General features: G+C 43.0%; 1 pseudogene; it reads right to left on the minus strand.

The window, feature by feature from the left end:
- Positions 1-4: 4 nt before the first annotated feature.
- LOC131827872 (rRNA-processing protein FCF1 homolog) lies at positions 5-20568 on the minus strand (annotated as a pseudogene).
- Positions 20569-21778: the final 1210 nt, after the last annotated feature.

A 21778-nucleotide genomic window follows, 5' to 3' on the forward strand; every position in this document is an offset into this window, starting at 1 on the left:
AAGTTCAGGGCAAGTGGTTTTGAGCTAAACGTAAAAGCCCTGGACCCGTAGGACCCGCCTCTGGTACCGTGCGGCACAGTCAGACCGCCGCTCCCCCGGCCTGACAGAAGCCTCCCAGTGCCTTGTGCCTAGAAGCTCAGCGACTGTGCGTTGAACACATCTCTGAACACACGTACTTACCAGGAATCGGGTCAAAAAGGCACCTAACCTAACGTTTATGCCTGACTTTCGTCTTAAGCTCCCGGAATGAGAAATCTGAAAGACTGTACTGTCCTTACTGGTTCTGGTCCAGTACTACAAAGCATACCAAGCTCCTTTTCTAAAGTTGCCCTACTTCTCTTGGTGAGGTCAGCCTGAAGCTGGCAGCAGATAACTGTAGGACATAAACTTACAGAATAGAAATTTAAACTGAAAAGACTTTACTGACAGGAAAGGTTCATCAGACATAGCCTTGAAAATGTCCCAAGGTTTGAATCAGAGCCAGGAGGAGCTTTATCTGTTTTCTGTATCCCTCTGGGTCTGTACTTAAACTATCAAAACGTATATGTTTAATTTCTAAGGATTGGGATTTAGTAGCTGGTTTCAGTGTTAAAAAGTTTTGGCTCTGTAGGTACCTAAAATTCTGAAAAGAGTTTGAATTTCTTACTTTTTTATGGCTTCAAGTCACAATATGTTTTTTTCTTTTTTGGGTTAACCAGCTAGTTCCTTTTTGATACTTGCATTCAGATCACATCTCCCAAACTCTGGCTTTAAAAGTGCTTATGTCTGGATCCTCTGCGGTGCGGCCATATCATTTTTAATATGTAGGGATGTCTAGACGAAGGTATATTGTACTCTTGTTCTTGTATGGTGATGTTAAGCCACTGTAATAAAAGGTGTAAATTGAATGGAGTGTCTGAAGGAGAGCACAGAGTGAATTCTCTGATCCAGAAACCTTTTGTTAACGAAGGACACTTGATGAGGAGAGAGGTCATTGGAAGAAGAAAAGGCACACACACAGACTTAAAGAATGTCAAAGCACGGAAGTCTCTTTAGCTTGTCTGTCTTTGGACTTCGTCAGGCTTTCTTTGGGCCTAACACTAGCATTTTCTCGCACTTCCTCACCCCGCCATCTTTCTCACTCTGAGCTGACAGAATGCCTTTGGTCAAAGCAGCTTTGGAAAATAGAAATCTCAAAATAGCAGTTCTAAAGTAGGACTTAGAGGTAGGAAGAGAGCAAACTGGGAAAGTGGCTAGAATGCCAGCAATTCCATATTCTTTCAAGGCTCTGACATTTCTGAATATAATGTATAATTTGTAGTGTTAATGAACGTGACCCCTTCATACATAGAAGGAAAATACATGGAACAGCTGTTCTGTGTAAAGTGGTATTGATCTTCTATGTGGGAGCTGGAGATAAAGGTTATATGCAATTTGTGTTTCCGTCAGAGAGATGTTAAGTTACAGTTCCGAGGCAGAAATGAGTGGAGAGCTTGCTGTCGGGGTTGTATTTCTACATAGGTGTCTTGTTTGGCACATTTTGGAATGAGACTGGGATGGTAGAAAGGGAGATGGGGTGGGGCTGCGGGTTGCACCTTGGACACTGCATACATTGAGGGGTCCACGTTGATGCAGTCTTCATGGTAGAGCTGCAGTCAGGTTTACAGCAGGAAGTTGCATGGTCATATCTGTTGAGTTTGAGCTGACTGGTGGCAAGAGACTACTTAAAAAGTCATGTTTATGAGATCTAACGAGAAATAGAAGGGGAAAGGTATGCAAAAGAGGTAGGTGATCAAAGTGCAGGAATGGCAGATGGGGAAGGGTCACCTGGGGCAGAGGCACTGGCAACATCATACTTTGTCGGCTTAGAAATACGAAAATCCTTTGGGTTGACAGCCAAATAATAGATGAGCAGGACATAAGGTATTGGTAGTAGGGGGAGAAAGTGGCATAACAGATAAATTAGACCATTTACATGGGTGTGCTATTGACATCACATGTAGCCTTCCTCTTCCATCTCAACATATGACTTCATCTCCAGTCGTACAGAAAAATTAGCAGCCATCCCACGGGACCTCCTCCATCCTGCTGATCATGATCCCATTCTTGTATTTGTCCCCTTCTCCTCCTCGCCTGGTACGGGGAGGGGCTCTCCTTCCTCCTCGGGTTCAGTCTCCACTCTGGCACGGAGTCCATGCCCTCCCGCCCTTCCAGGAGCCTGCGAGGATCCTCTCCCCTGCACTCCTTCCCATCATGCGCTCCTGTTTGATTCTCTCCCACTTGACTGCCCCACCTCTAGGTATTGCCCTGTCACTGTCGTGCATCACAGCCAGTGCTCAGGGGTTGACTTGACTTTCCCACCTTCCACCATTCAGGCCCTGTCATTCCACTAAAGAGTTCTTACCAAAACTGTTTCTAAGTCAGCACACCCGACCTTTCTCTGTCTCCTTACTCGACATCGCAGTAGACCAAATGCTCTGCATTGCTTCCTGTCTTTCTTCTACCTGTCTGATGTGTCTCCTGTGCAAAGTCATGGTCCTGGTAGCCACTGAATGCTAATTATGGGCTCAGCCCCGTGTTCCTTTCTTTCCCTAGATGACCTTTTGTGCAGCTTCATGACCACCTATCAGCAGGTAAGGCAGATTCCTGTCTCTGGCCCACACGCCTCCTGAGCACCAGTTCTGTGTATCGGACTTGCTGACCTTTCTTCTCGGATGTGTCTGTGGCCCCTCAGACTCATCAGGTTCAAGAAGGAATTCATGAGCACTTCCTCCACTGAAAACCACCTTTCTTATTCTATTGCCTCTCTCAGTAAACACTTCATCCGTTTAGCCTGGAGTCGGGAAACCAGAAGTCAACTCCTACTCTGTCACCTTTCCAAAATCTAGTCTGTCACACCAAGTCCTGTGGATTTCGCTTCCTAAACCTCTTGAGTCCATATACTTCTTTCCATCTCTTCTTGTACCTTTGCAGTGCGCCCTTGCCATCACACCGTAGAAGCTTCTCACCCAGTCTCCATGCGCCTTCCTTGTCTTCCTGGCCCCTGGTCTACACTGCAGGCAAGCCACTCTTGTCAGAATGCGGATGTGATCTTGTATGTACCAGGTGACTGGTCAGTCCACCAGCTCTTGAAAAACCATTTTCCCACGCACTCGAACGTATTTCAAAGAGAATCAGTCCCCCATGGGGTAGTTTTCCTTGGTAGACAGTTTGTTTCTGTGCTGAGCCAGTCTGCCTCCTTTGAACTTCTCTGTGTCAGTTCCTCTCTGGAACCTGTGGCTTCGTTGGCACCCCGGGTAGGCACATGAAGACCTTTTCCATGAGAAGTGAAGGCAGGAGCCCTCTGGACGGTGAATGTATGTACCCTCATGTTCCATAGGTAAAAGAACCGTGTGTGGGGGTTGGGGGGTAAGTCCTTGAGGCTCCTCTGTGTTCTAATTGGGTGAACTGGGAATTTTGAGACAGGCAGCAGGTCCTGTGTGTCCTTGTTTGCAGGGAGCATGCATTCTGATGGACAAAACGGAAAAGGGGAAGAATGAGCAGCTGCTCAGATCTGTTTGTACTGTGCTGGCTGATTAGCTGTGACCTGCAGATGTGGGTCCCATCCTCGGCTCTGCTCTCTGCCTGCTTATGTCTGACTTGGGGCAAATCACTCGCCTCCGGCCTTCTGTTTGCTTGTTAGTATAATGAGGTGGTGCTTATCTATGTGATCTTTGCCGGCTCCTCTGAAAAGACTCCAGTCCATCCTGGCTTGCAGATAAGGAAACTGAGGCCTGAGGTGTGATGACTTCCTTTAAAGCCACACAGCTAGTTGGGGCCAATCAGAGGCCAGATCTCCTGACCCCCCACGCATCAGTCCTTGGAAATCCTACTGTAATATGTTCCTATCCAGAGGCCACAGGTGGGAACTGAGGGAAGTGGGACAATCAAAACATTAAGAATAGCGCAGAAGATGGCACAATGTCCGCATGCCTTGGCACCTGCATTTCACCAATAGGGCCACCTCTTACCTTAGAAGAAGTTCCCACAGGGCTGGTGATCTGGATGCCTGGCCTGGAGCTTAGCTACGGTAAATGGGACCAGAGGGAAGTGATGGCTGTTTGAGGTGGACTTTGTTGGCGGTGGCTGGAGATAGCAGCTGACTAGCAGCTGACAGAGGAGGAAGAGGGAAGAGTAACAGACAGCAGATAGCCGCAGGCCCGCATGTCAGCTACTGTTGCCCAGGGCCGCCCATCCCCAGGAGCTGTCTTCGTATCACAGGAGCTGAGTGCTTACCCTGTGGGTTCTTAGTTTGATGTCACGTCTTGATGACAAGATTCCATTCTCTTCTGCATCAGTTTGAGACAGACATCGTAATGAAATTCTAATTAGCCAAATATGGAATGTAAGCGTGGAACTCATTTTATAGAGAAATTTTCTTATGTGAACTACTTTCCCTGATGATAGAGGGGTTGTGACGATGTAACATCAGATATAGTTTATCTGATTGGCACTTGTAAGAAGGGTTCCCGGCAAAAAAGAACTGTTTTTTTGTTGTTGTTGTCCTCCCGCTTGATCTTTCCTTTCCATTCCTTTTTTTTTTTTTTTTTTTTTGTCTTGTGAGCGGTCATCTGATTTATAAAAAGATGCAACAAAAAGTAAAATGGTACAAGATAATCAGTTTCAAAACATAAAAAAATGAGTGTCTTTAGCCATAGCTCAGAACAGAGGAACTGGGTAAGGAGAATTGCTTGTATGAACTGGCAACAGGAAAAGTTGGTAACGGAGAGCTGAGGAACTCTATTAAGACATAGGAGTGAGGGGCTCCATCCTCATCTGGCATTTGCTCCGTGTCATCTATATGGTTAGAGATGTCCATGATGGGAACTCCAGCAATCTTCTGGGTCTGGGTCAGCTGATGCCACAGTGTAACACTCTGAATTTCTTCCGTACTGAGCAGTCATCTGCATAGTTTGTCTTGTGTGTACGTGGTAATCGTTTGAATATTGGCTCTTTCTCAATCCTTAGAGCCTCTTGATACTTTCACCCCGGTTTCTCAGTTTCAGCCATTACACAGTCAGTTGTACAACTGGTACACTTGGCACACAGCCCGTCCATCATTGACTGGTCAAGTTTGGCTTAAATAGAAAAGTTGATAAAGTCGGTACCAACCAGGATGTGGTAAGTCGGCCCAGCTGTGTGTTTATATTGGAAAAAGCAGGAGGGATGTTGGGGGACTTCTCTTTCCTTGAGTGCATGGGATCCTTCTTTTCTTTCTTTTTAGGTTTTAATCTGTCCTTCTCTCAGAGAAGGATCTCAGAGCTAAGCATTCGCTTCCCGGTCACATACTTTCTTGCTTTCTCTTGCTTCCCCGTGTTCACACCATGCCCATTTCTCCTTGCTTTCGATTTTCTAATTCAGTCTTTGTAGTACCATAAAACTTATTTAAATAAAATGTTGGCCTACTAAGTTATTGATTATTAGTAAGTTCTTTATTCAAAATTTGAGAGCAAGAAGTATTATGTAAATATATCTTTTTGTTATTTAACTAGTCTTACAACATTTAGCATCAAATTTCTTGAAACATTTAAACAAATTAATCACAAACTGGGGCTTGGGCTCGCTCTTTCTTTCTTTTTTTTTTAAGTAATCTCTATACCCAACATGGGACTTGAACTCACAACCCTGAGATCAAGACCTGCACGCTCCAGTGACTGAATGAGCCAGGTGCCCTTTGGGCTTTTTGTTTTTAAGTTCCTCAGGTGAGGGGCTGCCTTAGTGGCTCAGAGGGTTAAGCTTCTGTCTTCAGCTCAGGTCATGGTCTCAGGGTCCTGGGATCGAGCCCTGCATGGGACACTCTGCTCAGCATGGAGCATGATTCCCTCCCTCTCTGCCTACTTGTGATCTCTCTGTGTGTCAAATAAATAAATAATATCTTTTAAAAAAAAAGTTCCTTAAGTGATTCTAATGTGTGACCAGTGTCGAGAACTCTAGCACTGGATAATTCCTTTAAATAGCTCAAGAAATTAATTTTGAAAAGCGAACTAAAAGCCTACATAGATTATGATTGGTGTTAAATTGAGGGGAAAAAAGAGATAAAGAGAAGACATCAGCTGGAATAGAGTGTAATTAGGTACTCAAATATTTGTTAGATGGATAAATACATTTACGGAATGTAGGGTTTTTTTTTTTTTGTCTCTTCATAAATATGTCAAATGGGTATATAAATTCAACAAAGGAGTTTGATATAAAATTGATTAAAATGTTAGAACAGAAGTTTTTTAGAATTTCAGTGTTACTATTTCATGATGCTTTTAAGATGATCTCTCTGTAGATGGTGGGAAGATCTTGTTAGCATATGTTTTTAATTTCTCAAGCTTGAATAATTTAGTCACCGAACAAAGATTTAGAATGAGTTTTGGAAGACACAAGTCCTAGATTATGTCCCCACCTAGCTGGGTCAGAGATTTGAGAGCAGGTGCTGGAGGGATGAGCTCCAAGGACATTTTTGTATACATGCTGATACCTTGGGCGGGAACACTCTTCCCACACTTCCTGTGGCTAGCTCCTTTGTGTCATTTGGATTCAACTCATTGTTCTATATTTCCTGGTTCATCCAAGTTAAAATACATCCCATTTGTCACTCAGACCTTTACTATGTCCTGTTTTCTTTTTAGCTGTGATCACTATTCATTAATCACTATTTGATCACTGTTCATTAATATAATGTTTGTTTACATATTTATTTTCTCATTTCTGCATTAGAATATCTGCTCCTTAAAAGCAGAGACCTTGTCTTTTCTTTTCATGACTGTGTCCCCAGGTCTTAGAGCAGAGCTGGAGTTGCATGATAAATATTTGAGGAATATTTATGGGATATACAGGGACATTTATTCATCTCTGTTGTCCATTGTTTTTCAAGAATGGTTGGAAACACACACATACGTGAGCTCGCACAAACTTTCTATGTCTTTCAACCCCTATGTAGTGTGCAGATTAGTGCTTAACTATTTTGTTTTTTTGTCTCAATGAAATGGGACATGTTTCAGGGCAGAGCTCATAAATTTCATATGCCCTCTTAGTACTTCTCATCATTACAGAGTGATGGTTCTGGGGGATTCTGCTTCTCGTGGAGATAGTATATAGTGATTTTATAAGTCCATGTATCTGGGAAGGAGTGTTTTACTTCTTGGCAGCTTAGAGAACTTCAATCTTTCCAAATTCCATGTAATTTTCATAGCATTAAAGCTACTAATTTCAGATTATTGGTAAGTTTTAAATGATTAATTCCCAGGTTACTTTGAATTAGTCTTTGTTTGCCATCCCTGATTGCAGCTAGTTAGTAAAGTAGCTAAACTTTTAAACTCTACTTGGTTTTAATTTTGAGTGATGTCACTGCTTCTCTCATGGTTAATGGTTCTTAATTACCTGCAGCTTGTCTGGTTAGCTCATTTATTTTCCTGTGTTCCAACATCTCTTGTGATCTCCCAACTTCTGGCCTTTTGGGGGATTTGTACTTGAACTGGGTTCAGATAGGAAATACCCCTGAGTACAAAGAGAAGATATCTTTTCTTCAAGACTTTGGGTTAAATTAAGGGGTGCTCTGAGATTTTAAGGCAAATTGTCACGAGTCAGCCTTTATCTACAGTTACTTATCTCTGTAATCAGATTTTTCTCAAGACACAAAATACACGTACACACAAAATAAAACACAGATACAGTTTAGATGCCGACTCAAATTGTCAGCCAGGGCTGTTGAGTCCACATTTTTTAATCATCCCAGGTGATTGATTATATTAAGTGAATATTAGCAGTTACAAAATAAGTCTACAGTAATACAATGTACTTTTATCTTTTTTTTTTTACATTAATGGTTTTTGGTTAATTATTCCTGTTTCTTAAAAAATAATTTAAAAAATATAGCTCTTCTGTAGTCCGAATGTTTGTGTCCCCTCTCAAAAGTCATATGTTGGAGGGATGCCTGGGTGGCTCAGTGGGCTAAGCCTCTGCCTTTGGCTCAGGTCATGATCCCAGGGTCCTGGGATCGAGCCCTGCATCGAGCTTTTGCTCAGCAGGGAGCCCGCTTCCCTCCCTCTCTCTGCCTGCCTCTCTCCCTACTTGTGATCTCTATCTGTCAAATAAATAAATAAAATCTTTTAAAAAAAAGTCATATGTTGGAACCCTAATCCAAGTGCCAAGTGTAATGACATTTACAGATAAGGCCTTTAAGAGATTATTAGGTCATGGTGGTGGGGCCCTAACAATGGGATTAGTGCCCTTATGGGAAGAGACGGGAGAGAGCCAATGATATGATATATTACATATAATATATGAAATATTATTATAATGCTATATTATTATATCAATAAATGAAATGCAATAAATAAATAAATAAATAAAATTGCAATGCAATAAATAAATAAATTACAATGGAAGATTATTCAGCTTAACAAAGGAAGGAGTGTGGGTGATGTCCCTGGAGGGCCATGCTGGCTCTTGGCTGGGACCTAAGCCAGGCCCGGACTGAAAACCTGCATCGTCCCACCAACTTGGGGTTTCCTGCTATCTGCCCCCCAAAGGACAATGTCCAGTGTCAGAGCATGGGGACAGAAATAGCCTCAGTTAGTTCCTACACGAAGAGTAGCTTTGGAAACTTCTGAAAACCCAACTCATCATCCATCTGGCTATGAAGGGACATCTACAACATTAATCCCATGACCCATGTTTTACTTTGTAGAATTCCAAACATTCAACAAGCTTGTGAGTGGTCTATTTATTTGCAAGCATAGGTTGCTGCTTCTTGCCTTTAAAAGCCAAGCACTGTAGTTGCTCCCGTAGATCGGTACAGTCTTTTACAGTTTTCAAAGCACTTATGAGTTCTTCCCCTATTCTTTACTTCTGAAAAGCAAAATGTGTATCAGCCAATGGTGTAGTTAGTTTGAACAGAAAAGAACTTTATTGAACATTATCAAAGGCCTTGAAGAATGCCCGGAGGGCCAATGCCAGGTTCTGGGGCTGTACCACCGCAGGACTGCCCAGGGGAGATAGTGCAGTGATACCCCAACAGTTGACCCTGGATGGAACCGTGGGCATGGCTGCTCAGAGAACTCCAGTCTTTTGCATCCATCCTTAGAAACAGATCCTACCTACTTGGTGCTTGCTTCTTCTTCTCCCATCAGAGCCTCATGTGGGTGCATCTGATGGGCAGACCTTGTATCATTTGCAAAGTAATTTCTGGCTTCTCTTGGGGTAGAAAGTCAACATGGGAAAATTCCTCAGAGGTAGGAAGAGTGTCCAAAGGATGCTGGCTGTTTCAAATTACAACAAACAGGACAAACGATACCACTGACCATCAGAAGTGGGGTTTTAATGTCTTGAAACAGTTATTATTGGGTTTTAATGTTACTGGGAATCATTTACTGTAGGTTCACAAGATATCTGATAAGAGAGCACCTTTTAGATTTCTCTAACCAATAATATCTGCATTCTGATCCTGCAGAAAAAAGTTCTCTGAAAGTGCTGACCAGTTTTGATTGCAATACGATTTCTCAGCTGATTCTTTTCATATCCTATTTGAAGCAGAGCTCAAAAAGCTCTGTACTCAGTGGGTGGTTGTATAATTGTTTTAATTCATTTGTTAAACATAATTATCTTTCCTCACTTCTGTCCTATTCCTTTGATATATGCTCAGCAACTTGGTCCCTAATGGATGTGATTAGAGCTTCCCACGGTGTGCATCATGTGAGGGAAGGGGTGTTACATCGTTAAGGTGGGGACACATCTTCATTTCATGTTTCAGGGACTTAAGCTGTTTCTTTTGACACCTGGGGGCTAAGTTAATGAGAGAGTTCTTTGATAGCTTTATGTGAGCTAATTCTGCTTGTCACATGCTATAGGGGACCTGGAGAAGAGGGAGGAAGTCAGAGAGCAGAAGATAGGTGGGGTGCCTTTGTTCAGTGACCATCCCCTCATGTCAACCACCAACCCAATCATTAACTCTGGGCGTTTAAACACAGACATCCTGAGACAGATCAAAGACAGGTTCTTGGCAACAGGTCAGAACATATTCTTGGGAAAAAGAGTTATGCTAGTGGACCCTTGTGAATCTGAGGTGTCTTCCTCCTAGAGACCTGGGTGTTTTGTAGACAACCTCTCATCCACCTTTTTGCAATGTCCCCGCAAGGCACTTATTCCCAAGTCTGGGAAAACTGAAGAATATTAGACTCTGTGCTCTTAGAGATCAGGGAAGGTGTCAATGAACCATCCTTCTGGGTTCTAACCTAGACTGACAACAGATAAGAACCGAGTTCAATCAAATGTGATAGGTATTGAGGGCTAGATGAGTCAGCATGGCTTAGATTCAAGACCAAAATAGTCTTGAATCTTCCTGTGCCCTGAATTGAAAAATGGTGCCCAGGGAATAGTGTACCTGGCCCGATCCAGCCATGCTTACCCCAAGAATATGAAGATATCCCCCTGCATTTTCTTTTGAAAGTTTTATGGTTTTAGCCTTTACATTTAAGTCTACAATCTATTTCCAGTTAATTTTTGGATATAATGTGAGGCAAGAGTGATGATTTGTTTTCCCATACATACATGCAATGATAGAAATGCTTTCCAGCCTGCCGCCAAAAAGAATGGGCCTGGGTCTTTCCTACTGTTTCCTGGCAATGGTCCAGCACAGCTTTCCTTCAGAGCAGTCAAATAACTGAAAGAAAATCCTCAAATTTGACAATCTTGTCTACTGGGTTTCAATGGAAGTTCATGCATTTTATCCACTCCCCCTTTTCAACCTGCTTTCTATAGAGAACATCAATTCACCTGTTGGAATTCAACCTGAAAAAAAAAAGGGGCAACAAATTAAGCCACTTACAAGAGTGTCACGAAGTACTGACCTTTTATTCTTAACACAGTGACTGGACAGAACCCCTATTTTTGCGAGTAAAAAAGAGCAGGCACCCCTTCCCCATCCTATGCGATGGTGCACTTCAAAGCCTTGTCTAAGCAAATCTTAGAATGTTGAAGTTGTAGGGAACGGAATGTTCATCAGTTTGATGAATGTTGGAAACAGTGATCTTTGCAGCTTCGGTTTATAACAGTGAGCTTGTGCATTCTTGGATAGCTGTCCATTACTGATGTGTGCCGGATTAGTTTTACAGTTTCACCTGAGGAAGGAAGACTTTATGTTTTATGAAGAGTCCAGAAATTCTGCTTTTAAGGCTAAATGCATACAGCAACATTTATTACACAGAAAGTGCAGCAAGTCTACAAGACCAGAAGCATAAGCACTGATGAATGGATGGAAGCAGTAGCTAGGACTATAGACAATCCTATAGCAAGAGAAGACTGTGATGCTTCCGGATGGTCCAGGAAATCTTCTGGAGGCTTCAGTACCTGGTGTGATCATTTAGTCGTGAAAAGGGCACATCAGAAGGGGTGGTGTGGTGAGCAAGGGCACAGGACAGGAGCCGAGCACATCTGGCAGGTGGCAAGTGGACTGTCAAGGTGGGGCCGTGAGAGACTGGGGTCAAGGCAAGCTGCCAGGAGCCAGGAAGCCTCCTGAAAGCCCGAATATCCCAGGATAGCATATTCTCAAATCATGATGATAAGGCTTACGACGATTTAAATGCTGTTAAATGGGAATTTTGCCTTTCAAACCATGCTATACCTTTGATTGTAAGATGTATCCCAATTTCAAAGATGTTAGATTGTGTGGGGGGAAAAGCACAAGTCAGTGTGCTACCCAGCCTCGGGGAGGACCACGAAGATTTCCACATCCCAGTATCTGCATGTGTGTTGTACCCTCCCACATCTGGTGTGACTAACAGGATATAGCAGAATTGGGGGTAAATCAGTTACAGAATTAGGTTATGAAAGACACTGAGGCTTCTGTTTTGTTCTCTCTCTCTTTTCCTCTCTTTCTTTTCTCTCTCTCTCTCTCTCTCTCTCTCCTTTCTTCTTCTATTCCCCCTTTCCTTCCCTCTCACTCCCTCCCTTTCTCTCTCTTTCTCATTTATCATTAGCTCTTGTGGAAACGCAGGTATCCCTGTAGATACCCGGGTGGCAAGGAACTGAAGCCCTCCACACCTGCCACCTGCACAGAATTGAGGTCTGTCCATCATCACATGTCCTTCAAACAGCTGCAGCTGGCTATTTGATGGCAATCTCATGAGATACCTCAAGGCAGAAACACATAGCTCGACAGCTTCCAGGTGCCTGACCTTCAGAAACGGTGTGAGATCATAAGTACTTAAATATATAGGTTGGGCTGCTAAGTTTGGGGGTAATTCATTGCAAAGCAATAGAGGAACGATTCTATACAAAGACTCAAAATATGCCTTATTCCGTATGTGTACTCAGCGTCAGTCTGACGTTCAGAAAGAGATATGCCTGCCTGAGGCTGCTTAAAACATGCAGTGCCTCAGAGCAGGGGGAGACATTAAAGAGAGGTAACAAAAAATGGGGAAAGGGAATGTAGACATACAAAGAAGAACCATTTTGCTTTTCTAGGTCCTTCTTTTTAAAGAGTAGTAAATATACTTTCCTAGAAAGAAATAAACAAGAAGGAAAGAGTAGGATGAAAGTTACCTTTATCAGCCTATAAACAGATACTCAAACCAAAAACACTGGAAACTGCAAAAAGATGCCAACTGTTTTTAAAGAAATGGCACACGACGTTAGGTATGAATAACTTTCATGCAAATTGAAGAGGTAGACGTGGTCGAATTGTTCAGGAGGCACCAAAAGAATGTGAATAACATTCTATTGAAAGGAAGGAAGACTGAGATTCTGAAAAAATATTTTATTAGGTAAAAGAATCAATAAATAAATGTATATATATATATGTATATATATACATATATATATATATATAAGTTTTCTAGGGTTGCTATTTCAAGATACCAGAAGCCTGGAGGCTGAAACCACAGAAGTGGACAGTGTCACATTTCTAGAGGCTACAGTGTTGGTAGAACATGCTCCTTTTGTAGGTATTGTGGATGGATTTACTCCAGGCCCCTTTTCCAGCTTTAAGCGTTGCTCTGGCTTTGGACTTCTTCACCGGGCCTTCTCCCTCAGTGCATATCTGTGTATCCGCACTCTCCCTTCTTAGAAGCGCACAAGTCCTCCCGAATTAGGTGCCCAGTCTACTCAAATATGACCTCATGCTAGCTAGTGACATCTCCAGGGACCCTATTTCCAAATAAGGTCATGCTCCCAGGTGCTGGGGTTTAGGACTGGGATACTTCATATGCATAAACACATACACACACACACACACACACACACGTGTGTGTGTGCATATGTATTCCTATATATATCTATGTGTATAGATAGAAAGGGAGGAAGGAATAGATGGGAAAAAGAAAATACGCCTAGCGAGTTAGTAGACTTCACCTTTAACTTTTCAACAATGACCTTCAGAATGAACGACTGAAATTCTATTGAAAGAAAAGACCTGGATAGGTCAGTGAAAAATAAACTCTACATAGGGGGATGCAGAGGCTATTATAGATTTTGTCGAAAGTGAAAGGATCTAAAGGGCTAGTCCGTATGTACCCAAAGGAATCCTCAAAGGCTGCTTTTCCGAGGTCTTGAGAAGAGACAATGGAAAGACACCCGATCCGTGAACAGAGAAAGAAACCATTGCAGAACAACAAGGGATCCTTTTAGAAAGACATGGCTATCCTCAAGGTGTCTGCATGCGATGAGAAAACTCACTGAGATCCACCACATTCAAGCCCATCCAACAAGGCTCCAGACACTTTGGAAAGCTCGTCTTTCTTTCATGGAGAGAGAATGAGTGAGAGAGAGCATGAGAGAGGAGATGGTCAGTGGGAGAAGCCAACTCCCCAAGGATCTGGGAGCGAGAGGTGGTAGGAGATCCTGCCTGCCTGGGGTCATGACCTGATCCCAAGGCAGTCGCTGAACTAACCGAGCCACGCAGGCGCCCGTCTCCAGAAATGGGTCAACAACAGCTGAGGAGCACCTGGGCGGCACCCTCAGTGAAGTGCCCAACTCTGGGTTCTGGCTCAGGGGTTGATCTCAGGCTCTTGAGATTGAGCCCTGAGGCTATCTCTCGGTTCAGGTCAGAGTCTACTAGGTCTCTCTTCGGGTCCTGCCCTTCCCCCATTCCCCATGAAGAGTGCTCTGGCCCTGAAACCAACTAGGAAAAGCATTCACAGAAATAAACAATGTTTGAGAGGGGGTGTAATGCCAACTGAATATTACCCCCATTTAAAAGACCACCAGAGACGTGAGTCAAAGCCAAGCAACAAGTGTCGTTTATTGCAGGTTCAAACCTGACCTCTGCGCTGCTCGTTGCCAATAACGCCGAGAGGTCCGGAGCTGGGTCGTTGCAGGATTTTTATAGACAGATACAAACAAGTTTCGGATGGGGCTGAGCTGATTGATTGATAGTTTGAACAGGCATACTTGGCGTCAGTGGATTGGGTCAGGGGACCCGCACGCGAAAGCAGACAAAGCAATCTTACAGAAGCAGAACCGGCCGGTTAGCCCACGCATGCAAAAAAAAAGCACTATCAGGATATTGAAGGCCTGGTTACTATCAAGCCAAGGCCACTTTCCCTCTAATGAGGCACTAACATAAAGACAATTGGGAGTCTCCTGGTGAAATGTTACATTCTGGCTATCAAAGGTAAGGTAACTTCTTTGTTGTAAATCTCAAGGTCATTTGCAAACCTAGGGAGACTCCTACCCTGCAGGACTGTGATTTCTGCAAGTTAACTATTTATCATTTTATGGCAGTCAGGGGTGCCTGAGGAATGCTACACATATGGAGGGGAGCGGGTGAAGGGGGGGGGTGCAAGGCGCCAGCTTTTGCTTTGTCCTCAGCCAGCCTCCTGCTCCTTCATTCCCCCCTGAACAATTTTGACCCTTAAATCTTTAAGGGGGTTGAAGGTGGAAGGTCTCATCTTCTATAACTTCTTCGTGCTGAATGGGGGCGTAGAGCTGTCCCTACCTACTGGGGTCAATATTGATCAGGGTAGGAATGTATAAGGGAGTTACGAAAGGTGGAGGCGGCTGAATCCAGCGCTGACAGTGAAGAGGCGTCCTCGGGTACAATAAGGATCGTCTGTCGTGGTGTAGTCATTGTAGCAATGGAGTCTGGCACCAAGTAGAGAAAGATGGAACAAAGCAACATATTAAGGTTAATAAGGCGATAAGAATAAGAAGCCCGAAAAGGAGATTTGGCCATAGCCCTCCTCCAAGCCAGGAATTTAACCAATCACTAAAAGAGAGAGAGGGACCTTGTAGAGCCTTAATCTGGGCATTCATATCCTTAATTAGTTCTGTGATACTTTTGTGATAGTCTGGGATGTACAAACAACATTCTGTCTTGATAATTGCACATGTGCCACCCTGGGCTGCTTTCAGGACATCTAAGGCCATCCTATTTTGTAGGACTGCCTTGCGTATCTGTGACAATTCGGTATTAAGTAGGGAGATGCCATTTAGTGAATCATTGAGTGCCTTTGTAGTATATTTATTAAAGGCTTCTACATGCCACATGACATCCTCTAGTCCCGCAGATGGAACAAAAATGGATGCTAAGTGATCATACCATTTAAAAAGAGATCGCGTCCATCTTTATTTCAAGTTGGGGAGATTAGCTGGGGTTGTAATGGTTTTAGTAATGCACCCATGAATTCAGGCAAATCCTAAAGTACAGCGACCTATCTACCCTGGAGGAAGCCAGGGCCACAAGTTGGTTCCACATATCCAGTGGGTTCCGTTTGGAGCTGGCCATCTGATGCCAGGTCGCCTTGCCCAGTCAGTAGCAAACCAGTCAGTAGCCTGAAGTACTATTATTTGGGGATACATTTCTAGTGAGCCATCCTAGACATCGTGTGTTATTTGCCCAATACCACTCGTATGATTCCTTTGTTCCCAGCATAAAGCTGCCTTCTGACTGAGCTGTCCAATCGTGGGTGTAAGACACAGATATGTATCTCAGATGCCATCCTTAGTATATGCCATCCTTAGTATATGCCATCCTTAGTATAGCGATAAGGAGGGTTTTGAAACTTAGGCCAATATTTGATTGGGGATTTATGGCTTGATAGCAATCCCCTTTCTTCCAAATAGCTCCATGGGCATGTAGCATATTTGGAGTCAGTATAAATGTTAATTCTTAGGCTTTGGCAATTACAAAGTGCAAGTGAGCACTATGGCACACCTAGCTTTTCTTATTCTTTCTATGAAAACTACTGTCATCAGAAAACCAACTGTCATTCGTATTTTTAACAGGGGCATCCTAAATCTGGACAAATAGAGTAAGTAAGATCAATAACCTCTGAACATTTTTGCTCTATAGAGAAAGAAGTACAATGGTCAAGTTCAGGCATACAGGTAACTAGGTTTAAAGTTTGACAAATTTTAAGTATTATTTCTGGCATATCTATAAGCATAGTCCAATATTTAATTAGATGGCCTCTATAATCCATTGGTGGCCTTTGGCTTCTAAGACAAATCTGGACCTGATGTGAAGTTATTACAGTCAGGGACTGTTCCATAGTGAGCTTTGAGGCTCCTTTTATGAGGGCTGTTCTATGCTTAGCTAAAGCATCTGTTTGCAATCGCACCTCAACAGAGGTGGCCTCTAGGATAAATATGACTAAGGGATGAAACCAATAAGAAGACCTTTGAGTGGTTCAGCCTTAACAATATCCTGATTACAGAGGATCACTGGCAAGTGAGAATACTTGTCAAGAGATAAGGGGAGTCCCCAATGCATCATACAATCCACTCATAAACAAAGTGGGGTCATCCATTGTCTCCACAAGTCCATAATTAATCCTATGGAGTGCAATAGGCTGGCTTTGAGGCAATTTCATTATCCCAGCCACACATAAGGTGTTAGTTAAGTTATACAATTGTAAAGGAATCAATCCCATTTTCCAGTTGTTTAATTATGTGTGAAGGGGTTCTACTAATATCCCCACAAAATAAAAAAGCAAGAAGATCATCTAAATGAGCTATTGTGTATCTTCTCTGAAGTTTACCTCAAATTGTTTAGCTTAGGTAAACAAACATTTAAAGACAATCAAATCTAGAATTTAACATCCATAAAGATGTGTTACTAAAACAATTTTTCTCTCTAAAATAACCCTCATTTACAGAGATAGCCAAATCAAGACTAATACACTTGTGAAACATGTCCAGTTTTAACAAACTTGGCCCATTATTTACATAAGCTCAGCAAGAACAGTTGAGTGTGATCATATAGATCTTTTAGAATCTGCTTTGCTGGAACTTCTTATAAGGAATCTCTGGGTTGAACTTTTAGTAGCCTCTCCGGGCCAGAAGCCAAGCCCTGTACTTGCCATCAGGCATGCCTGCAATACCTGTTGATTTGGGCGAGTTCCTCTTCTGAGTTTCCGCACCTACCAAAGAGTGACATTCTTTACTCACCTGGTGAGGCTGCTGGGATCTCTGTAAGCAAGGTATCAGGCCAACAGTCCCAAGGGGCTTTATGGCTCCAGGTTTCATAAAGTCAACGTTAGTTCCTTAAAGCTGTCTGGTCATATCTGAGTCTATGCATGTCTTTCTCAAATATGACATTCCAGTCAAAGCCTTGGTAAAATAACCAGTTCTCAATGGTGTCCTGTTAAAGGAGAACAGATTCTTATTGAGCTTATGCAAATGACTGATTGCCATGGAAGAAAGAATACTTACTGAGACCTTTTGGTTTCAGAGGGTTCATATAGAGAGAAAATTTGAATGCCTTGAGCACTTTCACATCTCTCTAAGTTACAGATAACTAGGAGGAAGTATCCCTGGTCTGGAAGAGCAAACATTAGAGAGAACCAGCAATGTTTAAAGTAAGACAAAACATTAAGAGACACAACACTATAATCTTTTAGTTCATTTAGTCCCATGTTACTAAATCTGGTGAATGCGGCTTTAGTTAGTTTTGGAAATTCTTACCCATTTCAGTTTTAGGATTTTCAAGTATATCAAATATCTGTATTTGTCCTGAAAGTCCTTTATAGGAATCTCCTTGAAGATAAAACTCATTTTACAAGAGAATTAAAACAATTATAAATGACAAAAACTCAGAATGGATATGGTTAGAGCTAAAGAGAAACAGGAGTTTACAATTTAGCTGTAAGTAAATCAGGTTATTTCTGTGATACATAACATTTCCATAATTACAATATCAAGCGATGATCTCTCTAAACATTAAAACTTTAGGAAGTGCATAGAATCTCTAGAATAGTTATAGCATTTTCCCAAATGTAATCCAAGGTTTATCATTGGTTCAGTAGTATTTCACGAGAAACTTCACATACCAAGGAAAAGCCCGAGTTAAAGAGATTTACAATTTAAATCTTGTCAACATTTGCTAAAATCTTAGAAAGTTTTGAAGCAAATGCCTAAATATAATTAGGGTTGTTAAACACCTGATAAAACAAAACATAGAAACTGGTTTTTCTGGGCAGGCAAAGAGAAAATCACTTACATTCTCGTAACAGGAGATCAATTAATCTAATAAAACTTTATCCTTTGAACAGAGAATTTCAGTCTTGTACTAATGTAATGTACCTTTAAAACCCATTCATTTAGGACAAAATTACCTTCCCTTACCTTCATCAAAATGTATTCCCATTCCTTAAATCTTTCTTACATATCTGCTACTTTCTTACATACAGAGTTTCCCTTATTTCCATCAGTCTTAGTTACACTAAGCAGAACTTTGTATTCTTAGAAACACCTTTAGTTATTAACCAATTGTGAACTGTTACACAACAGAATTCTTCAGGTAGCAAATTTATGAATCAGTTAAGTGGCAAACAAGTTTACCAACAGATTTAAATACTCTTAGTTTCTTTGCAGTAAGAAGTCAAAAGCACAAACCTACATCCAATAATTAACGACTTAGCATTTTATCCTGTTTGGTAAAGACCTAGATGTCCACAATTTAATTCCATTTGTCATCCAAGCAAAACTTTAAAACTTTCAGATTACCAAAGACTTTGAAAGCTACTTCAGCAATTACCCATTAGAACTTTGAGACAGACAATTAACCTTCAGTTTAGTTATTTCTTTGCTAACAAATTTTAATAAATAACATGAGCTTATTTGACCTTCAGTAAATCTCGAAATTTCACATTTACTGCTGATAACTTAAAAGACAGGTCTTATCTTAATTAAACCAACAAACTTAACTTAGTTCCAACACTGATTTACTTTCCACCTGGGCCCACTCCACTTTGAATGTTTACCTGAGACATGCGTGGGAAGATCTGGAGTGGGGCGTGTTAGGTCCAGGGGGTGCTCTTCTTGCTCCTTGACAGTGAAGAGAGAAGGAGCTGTGGTGCATGATCTAGAGGCCAGTCATGCAGGCTGCACACACGTTGGTACAGGAACACTTAAGGGGGAAACAGAAGAAACAAAGCGCTGCCAGGAGGCAGAGAAATGATTCCCGGTTTTAGAGCTCATAAGGCCCAACAGAGGAGCAGACACCATGCTTTCCCATCAGCCAGGGGGGAGGGGTTAGGCAGTCCAAGTCAGGCCAGAGAACACAGGGAAACTTCCCCGAAACAAAGAGAGTTTCGGCAGCTGCTTGGGAATATTCCTTATAGTCTCTGTCTCGAGTTAGACCAACCCCAGTTGGCTCCAGTTATAGCCATTAACATGGGAAGTGAGTGAGGGAGAAGCCCCCACATCTATTAGGAGTAACAGAGAGAAATAAATCCAGAGTCCCCTTTGCTAGGGATGGCCCAGCAACCTGGGTTTACTAGAAGAAGGCTTATTTACATAATTATCATCCAATATGTCAGGAGGAAATTTACTAGCTGACTCATTGAATCTGGTTTTAGCTCTTAATACCTATCTCTTATATTCCCACCCGATATGTACGATGTTGCAGACAAGGGGAGAGGGATCTTTCAGGTGCTGTCCTGCTCGCATCCCTCGCGGGAACTTAGGAGCGTCTTAGCTAAGGTCTATCTGTGTAAACCCCGGACCAGGCTACTCCATGGAGTAGATGACCGTTATGCTGTATGACGCTCCAGGGTGCTGTCCACTCAGACTCCGAAGCCGAAGGCGGTGGAGCCACACAAACACATTCATACAGTCAGGCATTCCTCAGATTCAAATGGGTTAGACACCCTCCCGTTAAACAGAATGTATCCTTCATGACCAGTACAAGGAACATATATCCACATTTGAAGACATAACATGGAGACATACATGAAGACATACATTGTTGGCCTCCGAGGTGGGGCTCGAACCCACGATCTCTGCGAGGCCCTCCTGGCCCCCGAGGTGGGACTCGAACCCACGATCTCTGAGAAGCCGTCTCGGCCCCTGAGGTGGGACTTGAACCCACGATCTCTGAGAAGCCATTCCCGCCGGGCACGAGGGAAGCCTCCCCATTGGCCCACTGGCAACCCTATAGCGCGTCCGCCAGAGTGTATTTGCCAGCCACCGTCCTGGGACTCTAACCCAGGTCCTGGGACTCTAACCCAGGAAAAATCACAGAAAGGACAAGACACACAAGACATACATAAGAACAAAGCATACGAAAAACATAGAGACAAAAGACAAAGCCCGCTTTCTTACCGATCGGTTGCAGTGACCCATTGACCAGTTGTCTGGTGGGCTTGAAGGGGAGATCTCGGTGGGACCTCCAAATGTATTGCCAACTGAATATTACCCCCACCTTAAAAGACCACCAGAGACATGAGTCAAAGCCAAGCAGCAAGGGTCGTTTATTGCAGGTTCGAACCTGGACTTCTGCGCCGCTCGTTGCCGATAACGCCGAGAGGTCCGGAGCTGGGTCAGTGCAGGATTTTTATAGACAGATACAAACAAGTATCAGGTGGGGCTGAGCTGATTGATTGATAGTTTGAACAGGCATACTTGGCGTCAGTGGATTGGGTCAGGGGACCCGCGCGCGAAAGCAGACAAAGCAATCTTACAGAAGCAGAACTGGCCGGTTAGCCCACGCATGCGGAAAAAAAAGCACTATCAGGATATTGAAGGCCTGGTTACTATCAAGCCAAGGCCACTTTCCCTCTAATGAGGCACTAACATAAAGACAATTGGGAGTCTCCTGGTGAAATGTTACATTCCGGCTATCAAAGGTAAGGTAACTTCTTTGTTGTAAATCTCAAGGACATTTGCAAACCAGGAAGATTCCTACCCTGCAGGACTGTGATTTCTGCAAGTTAACTATTTATCATTTTATGGCAGTCAGGGGTGACTGAGGAATGCTACACATATGGAGGGGAGCGGGTGAAGGGGGCGGTGCAAGGCGCCAGCTTTTGCTTTGTACTCAGCCAGTCTCCTGCTCCTTCACTTCATCATCAGCACCTACTGCTCTCCTCTCCTGGTGGTCTCTCGGGAAGGGGTCTTCTCTAGGTCTTCTAGCAGGAGATGGGCACTTCCCCTCTACCCCTGTTGCCGGACCAACCTTACCTATCCTGCAGGGTCAGGTCGGCCTGGCCTTCTTTTATCTGTTGTTCTCTTCTGAATGGTTAGTTTTTCATAGATACCATGCTTTGCTTTTGTCAGGATTTACCCTGGACTATCAAAACCCTTTTCTTGTGCCAGTGAAGCCTAAGAAACACCCTGATGAGAGAACCAGGAACTCGAACAGATCATATTTATCCTGAATGTTACGTCCAAAATGAAAAATACATTTCTGAGGAGCCTCAAGATCTCTGAGAAGGGAAGTTTCACCAACTCTGTCATGTAGGGGCATCAATTCCGATTCTGTGTCAGTTTTTCTACTTTCGAAGCTAGTAATTCTCTACCTCAGAAAGCCCACTCCCAACCGTTTCCTCTCTCA

This window comes from Mustela lutreola, chromosome 3, assembly GCF_030435805.1.
Source record: "Mustela lutreola isolate mMusLut2 chromosome 3, mMusLut2.pri, whole genome shotgun sequence".
In the NCBI taxonomy this organism is placed as follows: Eukaryota; Metazoa; Chordata; class Mammalia; order Carnivora; family Mustelidae; genus Mustela; species Mustela lutreola.